Raw genomic sequence first — 23,878 nt, 5'->3', positions numbered from 1 at the left:
CTTAGCTTGTTGAACAAAGAGAAGTTACAAGGTTTGTATACTACCACAAGCATAGTATTATTTTTCTTTTTCTGCATAGATGGGTCCTGAAGAAGGCCACTTTAAATCATTAACTTAAACTGTTGCTAAATTCTGTCCTGACCATGAATTTAACATTACAAAACCCTTCTGTTCTATTTGCAATCCAAGCTCTGCTTTTATCATCAGTTACTCACCTTGGGCTAGTTTTTACCACCCTTAGTTGAACTAAGAAATGCTTTCTTATGTGAGCAGTCCCACTGAAATAAAAGGGTTCACTTTTGAAGTAATATGCCAACCAGTGCTGACTATTCATAGATTTACATAGGTGGTTAACTGGCCATAGGCTTCAGTGAAACTACTTACACTATGCAAAGTTTTGAGGATATACTTAACTTTTCAGTATTGAGGCCCAACAGCTCTTGGTGGCAGACACTGGCCTATGTAACTGGAGTTCATCTTGGGGTGTGCTGCACCTTCAAATTTTTTGTTCTTCCAGAAACTTAATATGCAGGAATGCAGATTAATGCTTTGACTTAGGATACATAATGGGTGGTCTGGGGGATTCTGTTTTTTATCTTTTATTGCTTATTAAGTATATACAACACAGTAAACTGTGAATAAAGTCCCTCTTCAATCTATCTATTACAGTGGCAGTTTAAATCAGTCTGAAAATGTTTTAGATCCAATTTTCGCAAAAAGCAGTCAGTGCTGCCTTCCTTGTTTAGTAGAACTAAATGAGACTAAGGTGGGAGACAACTGAGAAAAATAACGAACTACTTTTCACCTTATACATTTAAGGCATGCTTTGCATTTAGTTTATTTCATTGCTTTCCCTATATGTTTTGTTTGTTGTTGCTTATGTGCATCCTTCACACAGCAATAAGGAAGATAAAATTACTCTGAAACTAAAAAAGATAGTAAGATGCAAAGTTTGTCAGGTGGGATCCAAGGGCAGCAGTTGTGCTTACCATAACTTAACTCACTTTAAGAAGTATCCAGTGTTGAAACTGATAGCAACCCTTTAAGAACTGTGATGATATTGCTAATGGCCCAAGCTTTATTTTTTGGGTTTACCGCAATGCCATATGAACCCCTAGAGATGTGTCAGTAGTCTTTCAGTGTAGTGTCCTCACTTGCAAACTCATGCATTCTCCATATTATATATATATTTATAAATGAACACACAAAATCAAAACAGTGGGTCAAATTATATTTGGTTACACCAATACAAAATTACTGTTTGCAATGGTGTAACTCCAGATGGACATTCATGTCATTGACAGCCTAATTTGATCCATAACTAATAAATCAAATCACCCACAAACAAAAGAAATGAATAAATAAAGTGCTGACCTTACACCCACAGAAAGCAATCATTCTATTTAGTATGGTCCAAATTTAGCCATTACTATTATCAGGTTCCACTTGGTCGAAGTCAGTGTTGTGGTTTCTATTTGAATGTGTTGAATTGAGCTCTAATGCTTTATGTCATTTCCACCCTGCCCCCCTTCCCTTCCTCTGTGAAATGAAATAAGTAATTTTCAGCTTAGCTTCTCGCTGATAGCAATCTGAGTCATGAAATCATCATTCGCTATATACTCTGCTGAACCACATGTGTTAGAAGCCTGATAGCTGAGCCATTGCTGGGGAGACGCTCAAGGAGGAGTTAATATGGAGTCTGAATTGCATCCCTCTTGGGAGACAAAGGTGCTTACAGGGCAGCGCCAAGATAATTGACAGGGCAGCATGGCGGAAAGCTTCTAGTGCCTCTGTCTCTGCTGTCTCTGCTGTTACTATGCCTCCCTTAACCTCAGTCAGGTCAAAAAAATCCCCCCTCCACACCCTTCTTCAAAATTAAAGTAAAAACCATGAGGTTAAGGAAACTTCCCATCTCTTATTTTAATCAGCAGTTTTCACAGCAGGTAACAGCAGCTGTGGGTTTATAATTGTTCAGTTTTCAAGCAAAAAAATCTTTTACTTTCACCTGCTTTCTCTGTCTTTAAATTACTACTTTGAGTGTAAGTCTTTGTTGCTGCAGTCCTTACCAGCACTGCAGGAGCCTGAGAGAGCTTGTATCTGGAAACAATAGTCAAATTAAAGCTTAACTGGCTGTTTAAAAGGGATATGATATGGACCTTGAAGAGTTTAAAAATATCTATTAAGAATTGTTTTCAGCTTCAGGGTAAGGCCATTAACACACCACACTTCAAATCATTAAAAGAAATATACCAACCCCTATGCCTGGAAAAGCCCAGTCATGCAGTATGATATTATTGCAGAAATTATAGGGTGAAAACCATTTTTTTTCACAGTCTCTTTTGTCTCCCTCCGGGGTGATGGGTCAGAGCTTATTTATGCATTGCTGTAACTCCAAAGAAGGGCAGAAACAAACAGCCAAAATAAAAAGATGAAAAGTGGCAATGCAAGCATTTATTCTTTGTCTGCAAGCTTTCCTAGGGGAAAAATCTAAACCTTTGGAACATGCTAATAAAAAGGGTCAAGCGAAGACAGGGAAGCAAGCAAGTGCCCCATGGCATCTGATGGGTTTTGTAAGGTATACAATAGGCAAAATTATGCCCTCAAATGCACATGATGTTCCATTATCTCTTGAACGTGCAATGAATGTACTCATCCCTGGGACATAACTTGGCCCGGTTTCATTTGTGAAGAACTCCCAGTTTAAGCAATTGTCACTTCCCATATTGCCTGTAACAGCAACTTTTAGCTGAGGCTCCTAATGTAAGAAGCTGCCTTGGGACTCATGGACCACTGCTTCTGGACCAAAAGCTTCTAAATACAAATCTCATCAGCAGGGATGTGCAGGATATATATACGACTAATCAAACAAGGTCAAGGCCCTTCCAAGTCAAGCAGCCCAGGAAACTGGCTTGGTTAAGGCCAGTTTCTGTAGCCAACAGCACACGAAGGAGGGATATCTGATGTCAGTATCACATTTGGCCTCCCTTTGACTCTCCTAAATGGCTAGATACCCACTACAGCTGGGTTGACTGTGAGTAACATAAGTGCAGAGAAGGCTCAGAATCACACCTCGAGAGCACAGGGAGATGCTCTGCTACACACTGCCAGTACAGGCCTGGTATTGTGGCGCTGGCGCTGTTGTTTGCTTTCAACAATGTGGTACCCTGTGCTGTTGATCGCATGGGGTACACTGCTAATGCCTACCCTCCCATTCCACTTCACAGGGCAATAGCATACTAGGAGAGAGGTGAGAGGGAAGAAAAGGGAAGGAGGGGCAAAGCAGCACTGGCTGTGCCTTTTGCAGGATTAGCAAAAACAACTACATTTTACAGTCACAACTAATTTAGGAAGGCAAATGTTAATTGTTTCATGCTATCCTGCTCCCAGTATCTAAAGCTCTGTGGGGAGGACATTTGGAGGAGTATTTGATTGTGCTGCACTAATACCTAGGAACTCCAGTCATGAGCCAATGGACCCCAATGGAGAAATGGTTTGTTTATAAATACTATTGAAGTATATTGGTGCTTTAAACAGTACATGGTAGGGGAATCCTTCTAACTCATTCCACTCATTTATATGGGTTATATATATAGTGTGACCTTTAAAGCATTTATACCACCGGGTTTGTCTATACCAGTTCCTGGTCTGGATAGCCCATAATAACACAGCAAACAAGAAAAAAAAACCCCAAGAAACAATCTAGAATCATACAGCTGGAAAACTCTTCACAGAGCAAATTGAAGGTTTCTTCTATGAAATACAAGCGGCATCAGATAAACTATAAGGCATGTCTGTAGTAAAAACAATTGTTCCTCTAATGATTGGGCATTTCGTTATTTGAATTCTTTACCTACCCTTTAAGAGTATAGAATTGTAATCTTAGAGGGTGAAAATCTATATTCTTACAAGAGGAACACTGGATAAAGACCAATTTTACTTGTGTCAAAAACATCCTCTCTTGATGCAATATCGCTAAACTAAAGGCAACCTCATCCAGCAAAGAAACAAAAAGTGAAGGAAAGATGAGAGCTAAAGTTCTAAATGGAATGCTATTAAAACTGAGAGAACTTTCTTCACACCTATATGGATCTTCCAATTTGTGCAGATACCTCTTGAGTGTGTAAAAGCAAACACTGAACATAGACAAAGCCAGACTCTAATTTACTTTGGATATGTGCAGTACTTTCAATAATAGTTGTTTTTTCCCTTTAAAAATATAACTACAGTATAATTTGTGGTATACTCAAGTGTTAAGTCTGCAAAAATATTAGATTACAGTTGTTACACTAGGTGGCTATATTGCTTATTGCACACTCATCCACAGCCACAGCAAAAAATGTACTTGCAAATATGGTGGTGAATAAAAGGGAGCTATTTACTTTACTGGTATTTATGGCCCCCTTTTTCTTTGCTTATTAATTAGCATTCAAGTGGGCAAGCCTTAATTCACAAGGGTGTCCCTGGGATGCAAAAGTACTACAGATTCTAGTGTGGATGATTATTAGTGAACATATCTGCACTGAAAGGGCTCCCACTGCCACTTTGGAATGCTTCTTCATCGTTTTCAGAAAAGATCCAAATAATAATGGCTACTCACCAATAATTTCTAATCACACTCAGAAACCTGGGTTTATGATGCTTAGATCATCCATTTGGAATAAGGAAGTGTCCTCAGTCTCATCTTTTCTGTCCCGTAAACAAGGTGAGGAACATCTACCCACAAAAAAAAATTCACATCCTTTTATTCCGCTGTCACCATTGGCTACAGCCCTCACACACAGCTAAGCTACAAATGTAGCATAGAGGCCCCAAAAAATGTATTCAATGCTGAAATCTTACATGATATATTCATTTAGATCAATGGTCACCACATTTTTAGAGTAACTGACCACATTCACTCTTTGAAATTTTTCATGGAACATCATATCTCTTTTAATCAATTTTTTCTTTTAAGGCAGTATCATAGACGATGTACATACAATAGTCTTAGGTCTGTAGAAACCCCTGTGGATTACATACCATAGCTCTATGGATCAGTGGGTGTGTCTACACATGCATTTGATCTGGGAGCAGTATACTCTCAAGTAATCTACTTGTGAGTAAACACTCCCAGGCAAGTGTCTACATGTGCAGGGTCGCAGGAGCAGATCTGCTGCTCATGGCAGCAATCTGCTTCCACCTTTGCTGGCTTTGCACCTGCCTCCTACAGCAGCCAGGGAGTGTTAGCCCAGGGGCTGGCAGGGAGCACTGGGCTAGTAGACAGCTTGCAGGGGCTGGGACACTGCTCTCTGCCCCAAGGGCAGGAACCCCTGGCAAGCTGGGGGCTTGGTGCTAACTGCCCCACCGACAGATTGGGGGAGGGGTCTGGGACCCTTCCTGCAGCTTTTTCCAAGTCCTGTGCCTCAGTTACTCAACCAAGGTATGGGGCTGGGACCAAGTCAGTTGAGACTAGCTCTCTGGAGGAGATGCATGGGCAGAAGCCCATTGCACCCCTGAGAACTGAAGACCCCTGGAGGACCCCCAGGCAGACCCCTGATACACCCAACACAGAGCAAAGAGGTAAACAGGGAACCATGGCAGTTAGCTAGATAGTGGTGGGGAGCAGCTGAGTGGAGCCAAGAAGAGTCATGCCCCACCCCTTGCCCCTACTTAGCTCAGCCCCCAAGGAGCTGTACAACTAGAGCCGTGCAAACAGGAAAGCTCTGGGCCCACTGTAATAGTTAGCACAGGAGTTCATGTGGGAGAGTGTGAGGAGGGGCCATCAGCAGGCTCTCAGCCCTGAGTTGGCCCCCAGTGGAGTTGGCACCTTGTGCCTTTTGCACCCCTGAGCAGCTTAAGCCCCCTATGCTGTGGGATAGGCCTATGATGCTGGATCTTGGGTAAAGAGGACAAGGGATCAGCCCTTCCCCCCCCCCAGGGAGGGACCCAGGGACACAGGTAATCCCCAACCGCTCAAGAAGCTGGGAAGCCAAGTGATCCCCCCTCAGGTAACTACTAGCCTGTCTGCCAGGCTGCAGCAACAGCAACAGCTGCTGGTGAGGGCCACATGGGGGTAATCATACCCATCTGGTCTCCTCAAAAAAGTACCTAAGGAGCCCTGAAAACAGGACCCACCCAGCAATATGGTGATGGGCACACACCATACCCCTAAGATTTCTGATCTGGATGAACCACCCCCCACTTGGTCCCTCGGAGGTCTCTACCCAGATGGGGTCTATGGTCCAGGCCTTCATGTAAACAGAGTCTGTGACTCCAGGCTGCAGAGGCTGCCTGGCACATCTGATGGAGGCTGGAATCTGGGGTACAGGCACTCCTACTTGTAGGATACTCACTGGTGAAGACTCTGGAGGGCTGGGTGAGGGAACTCCAGGAGGAGGTAAGCAGACTGCAAACCATCAGAGAACATGAAGAGGATACTGATGCTTACTTCCAGGCCCTGCACCTGAAGAAGAATGCCACAAAAACCAGGCAGAAAAGTGAGCTTCAGCAAGATGCCCATACCAATGGAGAGTGGAAATTGGTCACTTGAGGCCCAAAGCCATGACATTCATCAGTTGCTCCACCAATAGCCTTACACAACTAAGCAACCCTCATGCCACTGACAGATGAGGCATCTGCATCCTCCACACCAAGGACAGGACAGGAACAACCACCCCCATCAAAGAAGCAACAAAGGGTGATTGTTGTGGAAGACTCCCTGCTCTGGGGAACAGAAGGTGCCATCTGTTGGCTATATCACTTTGCTCAAGGGGTCTTCTGCCTTCTAGGAGCCAGGATCTGAGATGTAACGGCAAGGATCCCAAAGCTGGTCTGCCCTATGAACTACTACCCCATGCTCCTTGTCCATGTGGGCACCAATGGCACAGCAAGAAACAAGCCCAGGAGAATCATGAGAGACTACAGGACCATAGGGGTGAAGCTCAAGGAACTAGGAGCACAAGTGGTCTTCTCCTCAATCCTCCCAGTTAGAGGCCATGGTCATCAGAGGGAAGAATGCATCGAGGAAGTCAACCAAATGCTTTGGAGATGGGTCACTGTGTTGGCTTTGGATTCCTCAACCTTGGTTTGAAGTTCAATGGCACTAGTCTGCATGCAAGAGATGGTACCCACCTCACAGGCAGAGGGAAGAAGCTCTTCTCTATGACAATCACCAACTTGCTGAGGAAGGCTTTAAACTATGCATGTCCAGGGGATTGAAGGTGGATTCCACTGCTGGACATAAACCCTCTGGCCAAGATGACCTGGGGGAGGGTATTCACATAGGGGACATCCAAATGAGTGGCAACACCCTGAGACACTTGCAGAGTGACAGAAAATCTGGGACAACTAAGAGTGAACTCAGGTGTCTCTATGGGAATACCAGAAGAATGGGCAATAAACAGGATGAACTGTCATTCCTTCTGGCAGATGAGGAATTTGACCTTGTTGGATTGATGGAGACCTGGTGGGATAATACATATGACTGGACAGTGGATATTGAGGGTTATAGGCCCTATAGGAAGGGTTGGGTTGGGAAGAAGGGAGGAGGGGTGGCCCTCTATGTGAAAGAGTGATACCTCTCCTTGCAGGTCACATCTGATTGCACAGGGAAGTCCCTTGAGAGCCTCTGGGTCAAGATACAGGGGGGCTCAGGAGAAGGGGACCTGATGGTGGGTGTCTACTATAGACTTCCCTACCAAGAAGAGGAGAGTGACCAGGCATTCTCCAGGGAACTGACTGAGGCAGCCAGCACTGAAGACTTGATTGTCATGGATGACTTCAACTACCCTGACATCTGCTGGGAAGACCATTCAGCCAGCTCAGTCAACTTCTTGGTAGCTATCAAAAACCTGTTCATGACACAGGCTGTGGAGGGACTGACTAGGGATAAAAGCACTCTGGACTTAGTGCTGACCAAAGGGGAAGACATGGAAGGCAACCTGAAGATTGGAGGTATTCTGGGCAACAGTGATGACAATCTGATTAGATTCACCATCCACTGAAAGGCTGGGAATTCTGTCAGCAGAACAGAAGTCATTGACTTCAGAAGGGCAGACTTTGGTAAACTTAGGAGTCTAGTTAGAAAGGCCCTTCACAATCAGCGACTGGATGATTTGGGAGTTCAGGAACAGTGGTGCTTCCTTAAGAAGGCAATTCTCACTGCTCAAAAAGAGGCCATCCCCATGGAGTCAAAAAGAGGGAAAGGAGCCAAGAGACCTACATGGCTCAACAGGGACATTAGAGAGCTTCTGAAAAAGAAAAAAGAAGTGTACATACAATGGAAAAATGGTTCAGCATCCAGAGAGGAGTACACTCATATGGCCAGGGTCTGCAGATATGAGATATGGAAAGTCAAGGCATGCATGGAAATTAAGCTGGCCACCAAAATAAAAGACAACAACAAGTCATTTACACAGTGAGCAAGAAAGAATCAAGCTCCACTGTGGGACCTCTACTGACTATGGGGCGGGGGGGACAACCCACAGTTGATCGCCACGAAAAGGCAGAGCTCCTAAATACTTACTTCACATCAGTATTTTTGAAATCAGACAGGAACTCATCACCTGTCCAGAGGCCCAGAGAATATGGGGAAGACAACAGTTCACATGAAATCTGTCCTGAAGAGGTGAGGGTACTCCTAGAACATGTGAACGTTTTCAAGTCTGCTGGGCCAGATGACCTGCATCTCAGAGTCCTGAAAGAACTGGCTGAGCTCATAGCAGTGCCTCTGGAAAAGCTGTTTGAAGAGTCGTGGAACTCAAGAGTGGTCCTGAACAGCTGGAATAAGTCTGAAGTTGTACCCATCTTTAAGAAAGAGGGATGACCCTGCAAACTACAGACTAGTTGGTCTGACTTTGATCCTGGAAAAAATCTTTAAAAAATCATCAAGGAGGCCGTCAACCACAAGATCATAGCTGGTAGGTATGAGAGAAAGAGTTACAGGACTCAAAAGTACAAGGGCTAAACAAAGGGTCAGTAGCCTCAGACCCACAGTCCCAAAGAGCCTGGCATAAACCCTTCTTACCCAGGTGTTTCTGGAGGGGAGGGGCTGTGAATGCCAATGTTGGTATAAAGAAGAGCCTGGAACAGACAGAGGAAGGGAGTGTAGAACCGGAAGGAGGAGGACCGAGCCGACGCACACTGCAGGGAACATTCAGAGCAATGTGGAGAGCTGGTAGGAGACTCCTGAAGACAGTGAGCTCCCCAGAGGGAACTTAGAGTGAGGATTGCTGACCCAGGGGTGCTTAGAACTGTTTGTTACCACGGCAAAGTTTTTGTACCGTAAAGTCCCTACTAGAGGGGCACTATAGAATTGCGGTACTGTAAAGTCCCTAAAAGTGGTGCAAGACAAAATCACAAATGCACCTGATGGGATGAGGGGAATTGTGACAACCTCAGGAAGAGCCACCCAAGCATGGGTAGGGGACGAAGAGAGGGACTGACCTCCCGAAAATCAATTTTGTTTTTCGCTGGGTTAAAAGGAGCTGGAATCATAACCCCGGGCCAGGAGTGCCGGGTTTGTTTTTTTTCTTTTGTTTTTCTTCTGCTTGGGATAGAAGTCATGCTGCAGGACCAAGCAGCTGATTAGAACCTGGTGGAACGGGTGAGGGTGTAGGGGTGGCGGAGCCCTCAGGAATGTAGGACCTCCTTGAGACGATGGTGGGACAACTAATGGGACTACACATCCAGGTACTGAACCAACTCCTTTAACACCAAGATGTGGCAGGAGAAAAGCGTGGGTATGTAGATCTCCAAATTAGAAACCATCTCACTCGAGTCGGCCGGCAGGTCTGCAAGTGACAGAGATACTTGACAGTAGGGTATTAAGGAGCAACCAGCACAGCTTTGTTGAGGGGAAGTCATGCCTAACAAATCTGGTGTCCTTTTATGACTAGGTAACTAACCAGCTGGACATGGGACATGAGGTTGACTTCATCTGCCTAGACTTCAGCAAGGCCTTTGATACTGTTTCCCATGAGATTCTCTCAGTTAAGTTGGAGGGTACTGGCCTAAACCAGTCTTCAGTGAGGTGGGTTGGCAATTGGCTCAGAGGCTGATCCCAGAGAGTGTAATCAATGGGATGGCCTCATCCTGGAGGGCTGTCTTCAGTGGTGTCACCCAAGGATCAGTGCTTGGGCCCATGCTCTTTCACATCATTATCAATTATATGGATGAGGGAGTGGAAACCGCAATGATTAAGTCTGTGGATGACACCAAGCTCTGAGGAAATGCAGGTGCATCTGAGAACAGGGTAAGGATCCAGGATGACCTTGACAGACTGGTCCTATGGGCTGAATGCAATCAGATGAGGTTCAATAGGGAAAAGTGCCAGGTCCTTCATCTGGATAGGAAGAACCTTCACCACAACTATACAATGGGTGGTGATCCACCAGCTGACACTGCATCTGAAAGGGACCTGGGGGTGACAATTGACTATAAGATGAATATGAGCCAACACTGCAATGAAGTTACCAGCAAGGCAAATAGAACTCTGGCATGTATCAGTCACGGTGTTGTCAGTCAATCCAGAGAGGTGCTCCTCCCCCTCTATTCAGCATTGGTAAGACCACAACTGGAGTACTGTGTCCAGTTTTGGGCACCGCACTTCAAGAAGGATGTGGATAAGTTTGAATGGGTACAGAGAATGGCTACCCATATGATTAGGGACCTAAAGGACTCTCTCCTATGAGAGGAGACTCTTGGACTGTTTGTTCAGTCTGAGTAAGAGAAAACTAAGAGGTGACTTGATAGCCACATACAAGTATGTCAGAGGTGATCACCAAGATCTAGGGGAGCAACTCTTCAGAAAAGCACCCCTTGGGAGGACAAGAACCAATGGGCACAAGCTAGTTCTGGAGAAATTTAGGCTGGACATAAGAAAAAAACTCCTTTTCCGTAAGGGTATGTAGAATCTGGAACACGCTCCCAGCAGAGGTGGTGTAGTTGCCATCCCTAGAAGTGTTCAAGAGGAAGCTGGACAAGCACCTCATTGAGCTCATTTGAGTCCAATTACCTCCTGTCCATGGCACCGGACCAAACCTGATGATCTTACAGGTCCCTTCTGGTCCTTCTATTCTATGATTCTAAGACAGTTCCCAGCCCCCACTCCATGATCATGGGCTGGGAGCTGGAAAGCCTGTTCCCTGCCCAGTTCTGTGATCATGGTGCTGGGCAGAGAACACACTAGAAACCCTGTTCCCTGCCCAGCTCTGTGATTAGAGAGCTGGGTAAGGAACAGGCTCCCAAGTCTCTGCCAGGAGGGAGCTCGCAGCCCCCACTCCATGATCTCCCAGCATCGACCCCATAACTGATTACCCCCATAACCACAGAGCTGTTGCAGGGGGATAAGGATCTCCCAGCCACCAACCCCATGATCACGGTGCAGGGACTGGGAGCTCCTTGCTGCCAGAACAAGGGCATATTGTCCCCACTCCCTAGTAGCAGGAAGGTCCTGGGGGCAGAGAGCAATCTCCTGCCCCCTGCTGCCCAGCTGACTAGGAGTACATTTGCTGTCAGTCAGCAGTCTACATGTGTGCCACTGCACAGTTACTAACATCGAGTAAATTTGCTACTTGCATTTGCAAGCAGAAGATTTACTCATGATTTGAGCCAATTACTGCACAGTAAGTATCTGTACTTCCGCAAATGCTTACTGTGCACTAATTAGCTGTACTGCGCAGTATAGCGTCTCATGTAGATGCATTCACAGTTTGGGAACCACTGATCTGGATAAGACTTTCCTATAATCTCAGTTTCAGGACTTCATGCTCTAGGTATAAATCTGTGATACCATCAGGGTTAGGTGGACTGAGGGTGAATTTGGGTCCAAAATGGGCATGTATACACAAGACATGTTAATGTTCATTAGCCTAATTAACTGTTCAGTATGGGCACGCATCTACACGTGCATGCCCTTACTGCACAGTAAAAATGGTTATTTGCAACTCAATTTGATACCTGCAAATGCAGAGATCAAATTTTGGTGCAATTAGTTAAAACACAGTAATCCACGTGTAGAGGCCAGTTGGCACTAACTTTAGTGCCGGGTCTACCCAGTCACCAAGAGCTCCTGGCTGGGCACCTCTCCTGCCCCAGGGCTGGGCTACTCTGTAGAAGCCCCTAGCTGCAGGCTATAAAAGCCAGTGGCCAGTTTGTGCCCTGGGTTACACACACCAGGACCTTGGAGTTCTGCAGGCCCCATATGCCCTCCTGCACAGGACACAGGCTGCCTCTCCCAGCCCCTAGCCAGAGCTATTGCTTGGTCACAGGTGATTGATGTAAAGACCTGTAGCCTGCTGCACTCCTGCCCAGCCCTGAAATCTTCCCAGGGCTGCTTCTTGGCAGTCTTTGGCAACAGGACCAGCACCTGCTCCCTGCTGCTGCTCACTCCCAGCAGTGTTTCCTGTGCATGCAGGTGCTGCGGCCTATTTGCCTCTATCATATGGCTCCCAGTCCCTGGAAGTGCCCCTCTGCTGAGTGCTCCTGAGTGCTGTCCAGGGCCACCCATATAGGGAAAGCTGTGAGCTGGTATGGGATGCACCTCTATATCCTCACTGTGCTCCCCCCCCATTGAGGACCAGCCCCACCCATGTGTGTATGCCTGAGCCTTCCACCCAGGGCCCCAACTGGAGCCAGGAGGAGATGACAGAGGTTCAGAGAGGTTCAGAGAGAATTTGTGCATAGCAGGCACTCAAACACCCATATTGGCATGGGCAGGGGCTGGAGCAGCCATGGCATGGGGAGTCAGAGTAGGCAAGAAAGGAGCTGCCACATGCTGCCCCTGCAGTGGGCATGTGACTTCTGGGCAGGGAAGGGGCTAGCCAGGGATCAGGGGGCAGTGCTGTGTTTCCAAGATGGCTCCCAAGTGCTGCCAGTTGGCTCTGGCTTCAGTATGGCTGCCAAGTGCTGGCAACCATGTGGCCAGAGGCTGGAGCTTCCCCAGTGGTCAAAGGGTTACATGACAAGGCTAGAGGGCCTTGGCACTAGATTTAGTGCCAAGTCTTTACATGTGTAGTCACCTGCCAAAAATCACTTACTGCACATTAGCTTAATGCACAGTAAATTTAGTCATGTTTAAATGCATGTGTAGATGCGCCCACTGATACCTGGTAAGAGGTGTATTGGGGAAGCCATTATTGAATCCTAGTTACAAGTCACACAAGAAAACACAAAGCTGAATGAAGATGACAGAGCAGCTCCATGCTCTGGTCAGCAGTAGCACTTGAGGCAGTGTCAGTTGCAGCATCAGCTATTTTTGTGCCCCCTACAAAGGCGGCGCCTGGGGCTTCTACCTCAGTCACCCCTCCTCAGTTATTTTACTGGAAGATGGAAAACACTTATAGATCCTAAACTCCATGTACATGTCTATAGCTACAGCTAGCAAGAGTTAAACATTTCATTGCTTTGCTAAAATCTCAGTTTTCAGGACTTGGTGCTCTAGAGTATTACACAGTTTAGAGACCTAAAAGTGCGAAACCATCAGGGGTTAGATGAGATTTCTACCTAGGCTCTCCTACAGTGATGATTTTGTATATTCTCAGTACCTTCATTTGCTTTGTTATTGCATTCAGTCTTTCACCAGGTAAAAACTAACGTTGAAATGAATGCATGTCAACCCGCCACATAAGCAACAGCAATAAGCAAAGTCTACAGTATTTAGAAGCAGAAGATTTTATACACAAAGCAATGTGGATTCATGACTAATGGCAGAATAGAAGAAAACAACATGTGTAGAAAAGTTTTAGAAATGGCAACTCAATGTTGTATATATCACTGTCAGATACTTAGGCAACATTTGCACATGGGACTTACAAATGTCATGTTTCTTTTAGATTTGACACAGGGCAATCAATATACCTTTAGCATCCAGGTCTAAAACTTTGAGTGCAGAACAGAGAAACATCTTTTTTCCTCTTGGTGCACATTTTTTTACTGATGCATTTGACAAAAATAACCATTTATTCCTGACAGGAAACATCGTAGGAGTCATCAGCCAAAATAGAAGATATTTGTTTGGTTTTTTTCTCATTTATAGTGAATCAGTAATACTCTGTGCTCTGGGCAGTTTGCACCTGTTTTGTAATTCTACAGTTATACATAGCATTGTATAGCAGCAGAGAACTCATTCCAAGCAAGAGTGCTATCAAGCTGTTTAATCCAATCTAGTATCTCTCTGAAATTGCCTTTGCCTGTGCTGTGATTTGCCTAAACGTGGTTCTACATTAGCTTGAGGCTGTTCTTTCAATGTATCCAAAAGCTCCCTATGTTCTAAACCTGGCAAGAGGAATAAGGAAATGCACTTTTAAAAGGACTGAAGGAGTTTAAATTATTTTAACTAGAACTATTCCTGACTCTGACCAAGACAGATTTAATTTAGATGGCCTTTGAGGTGGGGGGTATGGAATTGGCAGCCTCAATAAAATATGTGAAGAAATTAACTAAACCTCATCCCTCAACCTTGCTTTTAGCACTAGCACTACAATATCCAATTTCATTTTTTAAGTCAGATACTGGAGCCTAAGTTCCAGCATTGTTGTTGCATTGGCCCTTACATGAAATAACTGTTCAAAAATACAGTCACACAGTCATAATAGGCCAGGTTTTCGTCTCCCGGATCCTCAGGAAATGGTAAGATATTACAAATACTTTGTGGGTTGAAATTGAAGGGAGGTGCACTTCTGTGGAACACAGGGGTATGGTGACAAAGCAATTACAGGGTTTCTCTGTGGTTCCAGAGCCATGAGTTTGAGCCTCACTTAGGCTGTGTCCCGATGAGCGCAGCCATGTGGTGTGTAGTGCTGCAGACACATCTGTGACACCACACATTCAGGTGAACTCTGCCCTAAAAGGTAGCACCACAAGGGCATTTTTTGACCCTGGACAATCGCAGGGCCCCCAGGACAAGGCTTCTGGGGCCAGCACAGTGCTGGCTCCAGCCTCCTCTTCCCCACCTGGGTAACTTGCCATGCGCAAGAGGGCGCGTGGCACAAATGTTCCCCGGGGACAAGTAGTAGTGGCACAAGGTGTGCCACTGCTTCTTGTCCTTGGGGAAACAAATATCCATGCTCATATGAATGCAGCCTTAGAATTCATGCCATTGCCACCCCCCTTGTTTCGACTCCAGATGGGCACCTGGTCTTTTGGACTAAAGACTCAAGTGTAGCTGGAAATAATGCTGGCTACATTACTCGTGTGCTGTTAACTAAGGAATATTATGTGCTGAATGATGGTGGCCCTACAGGCTGTTAGGCCTTTTAGTAACAGTGGGAGAAGCAGGAGTTTAGCCCCAAAGTCCATGGAGTCCTTAAGAATGGCTGGAGATACAGCCTGCGGACCTAGGGTTTTTATATTGTCCTTGAAGCCCTTTGGTTCTTACTTATCCTTCTGACAGATTGGCTCCATTGTACTCATGCTACCAGGGACTTCTCAACCTCTTTCCTGAATGAAAGAGGGCTAATCTACTGCAGTTTACCTTTCTTCCACTGAAGGGCAAGAGTGCTCACAGACAGTTACTGCACAGCCTCTACTGCATGGTAATATTTTGCTTACTTTTACTTAATGGTAAATAGTTTGGGTGCATATGGCCTGGCTTCCCATAAATGGGAAGAGACACCCTAGACCCCTCAGAGATTCTATGGGAAAGATAACATATTGTTTTGGCAGAGATCAATAGATGACATTAGTGTACGAAGTCCAACAAGTTCATTTCTTAGTGTGCAAAAACATTTAGTCTTTAAAGAGAAGCTACACTGCTCTTAGTTTTGCCAGGCAGTTTCTTTCAGGGGGAGCTATGGCAAAGAGCAGTAGAGTTTACCTGAATCTCTGCAATTAGAGAAAATTGACCCAAAAGGCACTGAAACAACTACTGCAACTTGGCAGAGGATTGACAGTGGGTACATCTACAGGAGATGCTTAATGCACAATAGCCTAATAACACTGCAGTAGCGTGCTGGGCAAAAACCATGCAGTAGCGTGCTACGTTAGCGTGCTGCGCAATAGTATTAGGCTACTGTGCAGCACGCATCATTAAAAAACTGCGCCAGCACTACTGCACAGTAACTGTAGTTACTGAGCATTTAATACTGCAACAAGCAAGTACTAAACTAAATGCACAATGATTACTGGACATTAATGAACATGTACTCAATATCTCCTAATTGCTTGTCTGAATAGTCCTTATATTTGAAGAAAGCTATGTCCTTCCCCCACAGCTTTCATCCTGACTTGGTTCTGTTCCTTGTACCCATCCTCTGTGCATCCAGGGCCTGTGCTGGGCTGACAGAACATACCTTCAGCTTGTAGTAGTTGAACAATGGCCATCTCAGGTAAAGAGTGATGCCACTCTATATTGTCTCGTTTTAATATCTTCCTGGTCTGTAGCCTTATCTCATCTGTTAAATAGCACAGCACTTATTTCTGGATTACTTGAATATATCATGCCTAATGAGGCTGCCCTACAAAGAGCTTTTGAAGAACAGTAATAATAAAACCTCTCTCATACTTTTTATCCAGTGTTTAACACTCAACCTTGTGGCAGTTTTATCATTCCTTCCCCATCCAGGCATGAAACACCCATATACAAAACAGCAAGTGCTCTGTTTCTCAAGGCTGTCTTCAAGTCAACAAAACCCTTGTGCCATAAGGGATCAAATCCCCACATTTTGTGACAGACAAAATGTAGCTAGAAATTGAATATAATAAATTCAGAAAAAACTCCTTTATCTTCTGGATAACTCAAGCCAGTGGGAGGGGAGGCAGGAGGGGGGTGGTGGTGAAAGGCTAGAGAAGGTTCTTCATACTTTATAATTTGCACCCCTGTGGAACCTTTCATCTAGGGATCTCATGTGTGCTTTACAAACAAGTCAAAGTTCTGTCTCTGACACCCCTTTGGGATGCAGAAGTGTTATGAAGCTGCTTCTTCAGCAACACTGTCCAGAGGTAGAGATAGACAAGTGTTATATAATATCTATCTCTCTGGAAAAGATAATTGCATTTGTATTTTTACTGTGTAGGTATCTTTAAAGAAGAAGGCCACTGTCTGGAAAATGCCCTTCATGTCACTGATCACAATATGCTTATTTAATTTCATTGATGTGGTTAACACATTTATTTCACTGTGAAAACAAAAGTATTGTTCTTTAGCAATAACACTGCTACCTTCTTCATCACTGAAGGAGGCAATTTCATTTTAATAGCTTTTGTAACAGTGAATAAAGAAGTCAATGACTACAGAACATTATTAGAAAGCTCAAAGACCAGCTGGCATAATATACTTGGCCCTTTTATGAATGCTAATCCCACTTTGTTTATTATTCTTTTCAAAGGAGTCTGATAAGAATTAAAAGAACAGATATCAGCATTAGTTCAGAAAAGTTAATTACACAATTCAGAAGAGTAAATGACCAGCTTAGGACAATGCAGAACAATCCTCTGAAGAATCCCAGATCTCCACTACTGTGTTTATAGGGGAATATTGCAGATTATTATGTGCAATGCTTTATTAATTATATGTATTTTCCTGTTATCAACAGAAGAAAAATGCTTTGGAATCTCCTTTTTCTTACTCCCCTCATCTTCATTATAAAGCAGTAAAGAATGATTCCAAAAGCTGACAGCCTTCCTTGTGCTCTCCCAATGTCTTTTTGGTTCTTTCCCTTTGGGCCAAACTGTTTCTAGCACAGTTACAGTACCACTGACATCAGCAGCTCTGCTCTGAGATGTGTGCTGACCTGGCAGAAATAAGTACTATGCATTCCTCTCATTCAGATTTTTATTTTTTTAAAGAATAACAATAAAAAAACATGTACAGAGACTTATCAAAGCAAATAAATCAGTTGCTTTTTCAACTTCATACAATGTTCAGTGAACTCAGTGGAATTTGGATCATGCCTGTTATTAGTGCTTAGTAGTTGTGGAGCTAGTAATTTACATCTAATAATAAAAACTATCAGAACACTACTGAACTTGGACCAGCCCTTGGAACCCTTACTCATGGGAACAGACTTTATTCAGACATTTATTTCCATTGACTTGGCTGGGACTACACATCATGAACTGCTCCAGCATTAGTCTTCTGTTTGGAAACAAAAGAAAAAGATGGTTATAAAGTAAACTCTTCAAAAAGACACCAGCAGAATGCCTGGCTCTGTGTGATTGTCTATATATTATATCCTGTAAAACTCTATATGGTCCATAGCTTGGTTAACATGACTTGAGAGCTAGTAATTGGAACGTATTAAAAATTAATTATGCACAAAATCTTTAGGCATGATTTGTACATAAAATATGGCAGATGTAACACAACCTGACCCAAAAAATGTTGATTTTTGGTTTTGTATTAATAGGCTTCATTAACTCTTTCTTATGTAATTACAAAAGAGACATATCTTGGAAGATGCTGATGAAGCATCCACTTCATAGTCTCAACATGTTGTACTCTCCTGCTTCCATGGCTCTGCTTTGGTTTATGTAGTTATTCTGTCATGCAGTTAGGAGCATGGAACACAGAATGAAAAGAACCAAATGATGGTGTACAAAGGTTTTGATTTTTTTCCCAATTCATTTGTGTTGGTAAAGCTCAGATATGTATATTAATTGCAAAGTTATGAAGAGGCTCTTTATTTTATATGGAGCCAAACATTGTGTGATTCTGTGCTTAATTCCATGCAATTGCTTTCATACCTTCAGCCTGGTTTAAAAGTACAGAGGTTTAGGTCTCAACTCTTTGCTTTGTTGTGCTTTTGAATAAGGTATAAGTGAATTAGTTTAAAACCTATACTGTGACTTTTCACTATTTTCATGAAATTACTTATGTATATTCTTCCTATTATAATGGGCAAGAATTTTGTATGCTGATATTTGTTTTTGAACCAACTGCATAGTTGGAATAGTTTGACAAGTTTTCAAATTCAAGACATTCTTCAACAACCTTAACAGTAAAAGCCAGTATGGCTATGCTTTTATTGCTCAAACCTGGTGAAGAATGTCTTCTATTCAAAAGTTTATCTAAGTCTATCCCAGCAATGCAGTTGGTCCAATAAAGAATGTCACTCTAAAAAACGGTTGCCTCTCGTATAATCCCTTGACCATCACGGCTACAACATTACTCTATAATGTGGGCAGGCAGAATAAGAGAATTCTACCCCCCAACTTTCCTCCTGGCCTTCCTGACAATGTGACTCTGTTGGTCCTCTGCCTGCTACTGCCCTGGAGCCTAATCAAAGAGGTTTTCCCAGTGCAGACTGGGGAGCAGCCTGAGGCTACATTTACTTCTCAGGTTTACTGCTGATTGTCTGGGACATGCATGTATATTCTGCTCCTCTCTCTTCTCCACAAGTAGATTCCAAGGCCTACAACCTGCCCCCAAACTTACTGTCTACTATTTGCAAATGAGGATACTAGTGTTTATTTTATGAGAAGCTCCCGTGACACTTGAGAGGCAAGAGATGTCACTACTTTGTCCTTGGCATTTCCTCCTGAGAAACACACGTAACAGCTCAATGAAGTGACACTGGGTGATTTTAAAAGGACAGGCTTCAATACCTAATGGAACTGGAGACAGATGTTAAGCACAGAACCAAATACAACTGTGTTCAAAATTCTAGACTTATTTGAATCCAGAGTCTTCTATAAAATGCTAAGGATTATCTCAGATCAGGCTTCTCTCCTGCTTCTAAAAAGCACCATGTAAACCTGTGGCACAATATAACTATATACATAATGGTCAAATCCTGAAAATTGTACCCGGTACTTTCTTGTGCCACAACCTGGGGCTGGGAGTTTTGCCTCAGAAGTAAGGAATGAGTTAAAACTGAATGTCAACCTCAAGATCTGGTTCAATAATTGCATTTTAACACAATGCCCAAAAGATGACCCTAAAGCTAACAGCTCTGATGTTTTGACAGAGTCCTGATTTGGTGCTTACTTGCTTCATAATTATTTAGGGGTGTTTTACAGACAGACTGTCCAGTACGGTTCCTGACTACATACAGGCAAGGGATTACTGCCCCCAAGTGCCTGTTTGAAGACTATTTTTTAGACCAGGTACTCATAAACATGTTCAAAAGGGAACCTACATCACTTAGAACTGGAGTCATCTCATGCCTTGCTTCCCTCCTAACTTCCAAATCACTCTTGGACTGGTTATTGCATATCAGCTCCTGACATCCACTATCACTGCTTGCAGGGAAAAGCCTCACACATCCACACAACTGCAAGTCTGTTTCCTCTAAATTAGTACCCTCTTCTTCTCAACAAATCAAATCTTTTTCTTCCCACAATGACTGTAGTGTTGCCTTAAACTCCATATAATCAAAATCAATTCCTCCAAACCAACGTCACTGCCAAAATCAGTTACCCCTCACCCACATTTTCTGTTTTCTCTGTATTTAAAATCAAGTCCCCTCTCTTCTATATTCAAAATAACTTGCCCCATTACCCCCAAGCACAGACCTAATTTTATCTTCAGTGAACTTTTGGCCAATTTTCTTCACCTAAAGATGAATCACATGAATTCTTGTTCCACTATCAAAATCAGCCACCAGCCCTCACACTCTGATTTCCCTCAGTCAAAAGGGAATCATGAGTACTCATCCTACCCCAGAAACTGAGATATCTTCTTGCCCAGTTCATTACCCCCTTTAAATTCCTTGACATCCTATTACCACCACTTCTTTTCAGAGCTCTGATCGTTTCAGACTTACTTCTTTACTCATTCTGTTTCCTTCAGGATCCCAGTTCCAATCTCCCTCTTGTCTTTATATCCTCTGTACTATCTAGAGTTCTTGTTTCAGTTTCTTGCATCCTCCCTCTGCAGGGTCTACAGTTTAATCTGTCTTCCTTTGTCCCATCCACTGTGCTGCTCTGTCTTTCTCCTTCCCTTCCCTCTTCTTCAACTTCCACTGCATACCCCTAGTTTCGTCCTACCAGGCTTCACCTAAAGTTGCTCCTTACCATGGCTCCTCTACATTTTTCAGTGGTGGCAGTTATACTGATAGTAGCTCCTAGATGGGTACCCATAGAGATGACATGTCCAGAAGAAACAGCTCCAATGGCTGTTGTTCGACCCCACAACAACACAAAAGGAGACCGTCATGCAACTCTTTCTGGAAGCTCTGGGTTTAAGGGACATAGAGAAGTCAGCTCCTTTTATGGAGTTTTGGTAATCGATGGGAGTTTGAATGCCTAAGTGTTTTCAAGTATCCCAACTGGAGCTACATAAGGAAGGAAAGACATCAGCGTAGCTGCCTAGCTATCCTTGGCACTACCAGAAAGAACTCCATAGACACCCACACATTAATATGTCTCTCCAGAAATACTGCCTTTTGGGATCCTCTATTTTAAACTACTATTTTCTTTCCCAAACTACTTTTTTTTCCTAAGATTTACTTTACTCTCAGCAATAAATATATTTTAAGGGCAGGAGACTGGTCCTCAAGGCATCAGTCCTTTTTGATTATTTTCAATTAATTAGTTTGGCATTGATCTGCAGTGCTAGATATGTGGCAGCTAATGAGTTCTGACCAGTGAATCTCTTTTACTTTCATTAACAATTTAGATTGCTTTTTGCTCCCTTTCAGCCAATTTTATGAGAAAGTGTTATGAAACAGACTGCAAATTCTGAGTGTGCACATAACTAGAACTGCCTTTCCAAAGGTCTTGAGTCTTTCTCTTATTTTCCTCAATTTCATTTTGTAATATCTGTAAGATGTGACAGTCAGTGCATGTGATGGGGATGACTGAGTATCTTAAGTGGCTTGAAATCCCTTGGCCTCTAGCCTGAAGCCTTATACCATCATCCATGGCATGCCATAATGTTTGAGAAAGGCATTGCCTCTCATATGCTATTGCTTAACTCAGATAGATTAAAAGTAATAAAACACAGCCATTTAGAGCTCATAATGCTCATTTTATATTAAAGATAACTGTGTATGCATGAACTAACATTGTCTGAATCTCAGGCATGGACTAGTATAAGTTAGTAAAACAACCACGAATACTGCAATAATATTTACTCTAAATGAAGGACAGAGAAAAAGAATAAAGCCTATAATAATGCCTTCAAACCTCAGTAAATCTCCTATGTTAACTTAACAGCAACAATCTCTTCTATCATACTTAATGTGTCCATCAATTTTTCCCCCTGAAAACTCAAAGAAAAATTAGGTAATGGGAAACTAGAAACCACATTTTTCTATGACAGGGAATAATTTGACCTCTAACACTGGAAGAGATTCAGAGGAACTGGTATTAGAATGCATCTTGTACTGTGGACACACCCCCACATGCACCCTACACATGAACATGCTTTTCAGGCTGGTGAATAATACAGCAGTGCCTGAATCTGTCTTCAAAACATATAGTGATCAAGCAAGTCCAGAAACCCTGCTGGTCAGCTGAACAAGAAAGGGGAAAAAGTAATACTCATTTTGTTAATGTAATACTCTGCAATCAGGTCAGCAACTCTTCTGAGGCTGTTCTACCTGTGACTCCCCAGTGACATCGTGACTTTACAAAGCCTGTCTGGAAACAGCAAATAATTGCCAGTAGGCAACAAAGAATATTTTATTATTATATTTTGAATAAAAAGACACAGGAGAAAAATAGAATCAGCTAGCTACCAGTTCAGCCCAAGAGGTAGAGAAATGCTTTGGAACATGCAGCACTCAGCGGGGAAGAATTAAGTGGGTGAACTCACAGAATGTCGCGGTGCACAGCTTTGAGCTCCAGCACAGAGCAGAGGACTAGGGATCTGTTACTGTATGCTGCAGAGTGGATCCAATCATACTCTCAGATGACTCATTTTATTTCCATTTAAGACAAACACAAGCCAGGAAGCTCAGATCCAGCTCACATTTGTAACCACTAAAGAATGCAGATGGAGAATTCTGTATCTTTAAATCTCTTAGAATTTCATCATAGTGCAGTGCCCATTTTGTTCCCATAGGGGTTACAGCCACTATGGAGAAGACCCAGAGTAAATCTACAGTGGTCCCTCATAACCAGGGATACTGGTTTTCTCTGATAAAAAAAAAATCCCAAATTTTCAGATTTAAAAAGTAACCCAAAATCCACGTATTTTCTGTGATTAAAATCAAATGCCACTAATATACATATACATATATACACACACTGGTGTTTTATTATAATCACAGAAAAAAAAGTAGATCGTGGGTTATTTTTTTAATCCAAAAATGGGAGATTTTTTTGACAAGGAAAACCAGGATCCCTTCTCATGACACAGCTGCTAATAAGTTGTAGCAGTTTCATGTGATGCTTTTCTCCAGGTTTACAGTACATAGGTTCACACCCCATCAGTTCAGTATTTAGCAAGGTTTGCAGATTACATAAACCATCACAATTTTGGTCAGAATAAATGTCATGAGTTTTGATAAACTACATCCCCTTTTCTGTTTTGTAACTAAACTATCCTGAAACTGTTAGGGTTTCTCTGTGAGATTTCTTCACATTTGTATTATACTATTTCTATTACTTAATGTTAACAAAAAGACAGATTGTCTACGTGCTGCTAGAGATGGAAAGAAATTTCAATTCAACATCAAGAGATTTTGTCCCTGTACTCAATTTGAGGACTACATCACAGTCTACTAACCCCAGCATGCCAGGGTGCTTAAGAAATTCAGGGTGAACACATCCGGGACGGTTCACCTACAAAAAAGCAGGACTGGTGAAGCAGTGAAAAGTACATCAAGTGCAGTCAAGGCATATTATGCTATATAAGCAAGTCTAACTGCCTTTCCCTAGTTTAAGTGCTGCCCTACCCTAGAACTGTCAGGTGCTGTTACTTCCAGGACTACAAGTTTGCTACTTATCCATTTTTGTTTCACACATATCCGGGCTTTATTTACAGAAACATTTATTTACAGACTATCCAATTACA

At 43.2% G+C, this 23,878-nt stretch overlaps 1 long non-coding RNA gene across 1 annotated transcript in view; it reads left to right on the top strand.

The window, feature by feature from the left end:
- Positions 1-18,625, top strand: part of LOC109305903 — a 45,859-nt gene extending 27,234 nt beyond the window's left edge. Inside the window, exons 3-4 of the long non-coding RNA XR_002099760.1 lie at positions 16,191-16,304; positions 17,304-18,625. This is a non-coding gene — a long non-coding RNA (uncharacterized LOC109305903). The remainder of the gene's footprint in view (positions 1-16,190; positions 16,305-17,303) is intronic.
- Positions 18,626-23,878: the final 5,253 nt, after the last annotated feature.

The sequence above is a fragment of the Crocodylus porosus genome, unplaced genomic scaffold (assembly GCF_001723895.1).
Source record: "Crocodylus porosus isolate Cpor-Errol unplaced genomic scaffold, CroPor_comp1, whole genome shotgun sequence".
In the NCBI taxonomy this organism is placed as follows: domain Eukaryota; kingdom Metazoa; phylum Chordata; order Crocodylia; family Crocodylidae; genus Crocodylus; species Crocodylus porosus.
The sequence above is the reverse complement of the archived record's forward strand: the minus strand, read 5'-3'. Positions and strand labels throughout refer to the sequence as shown.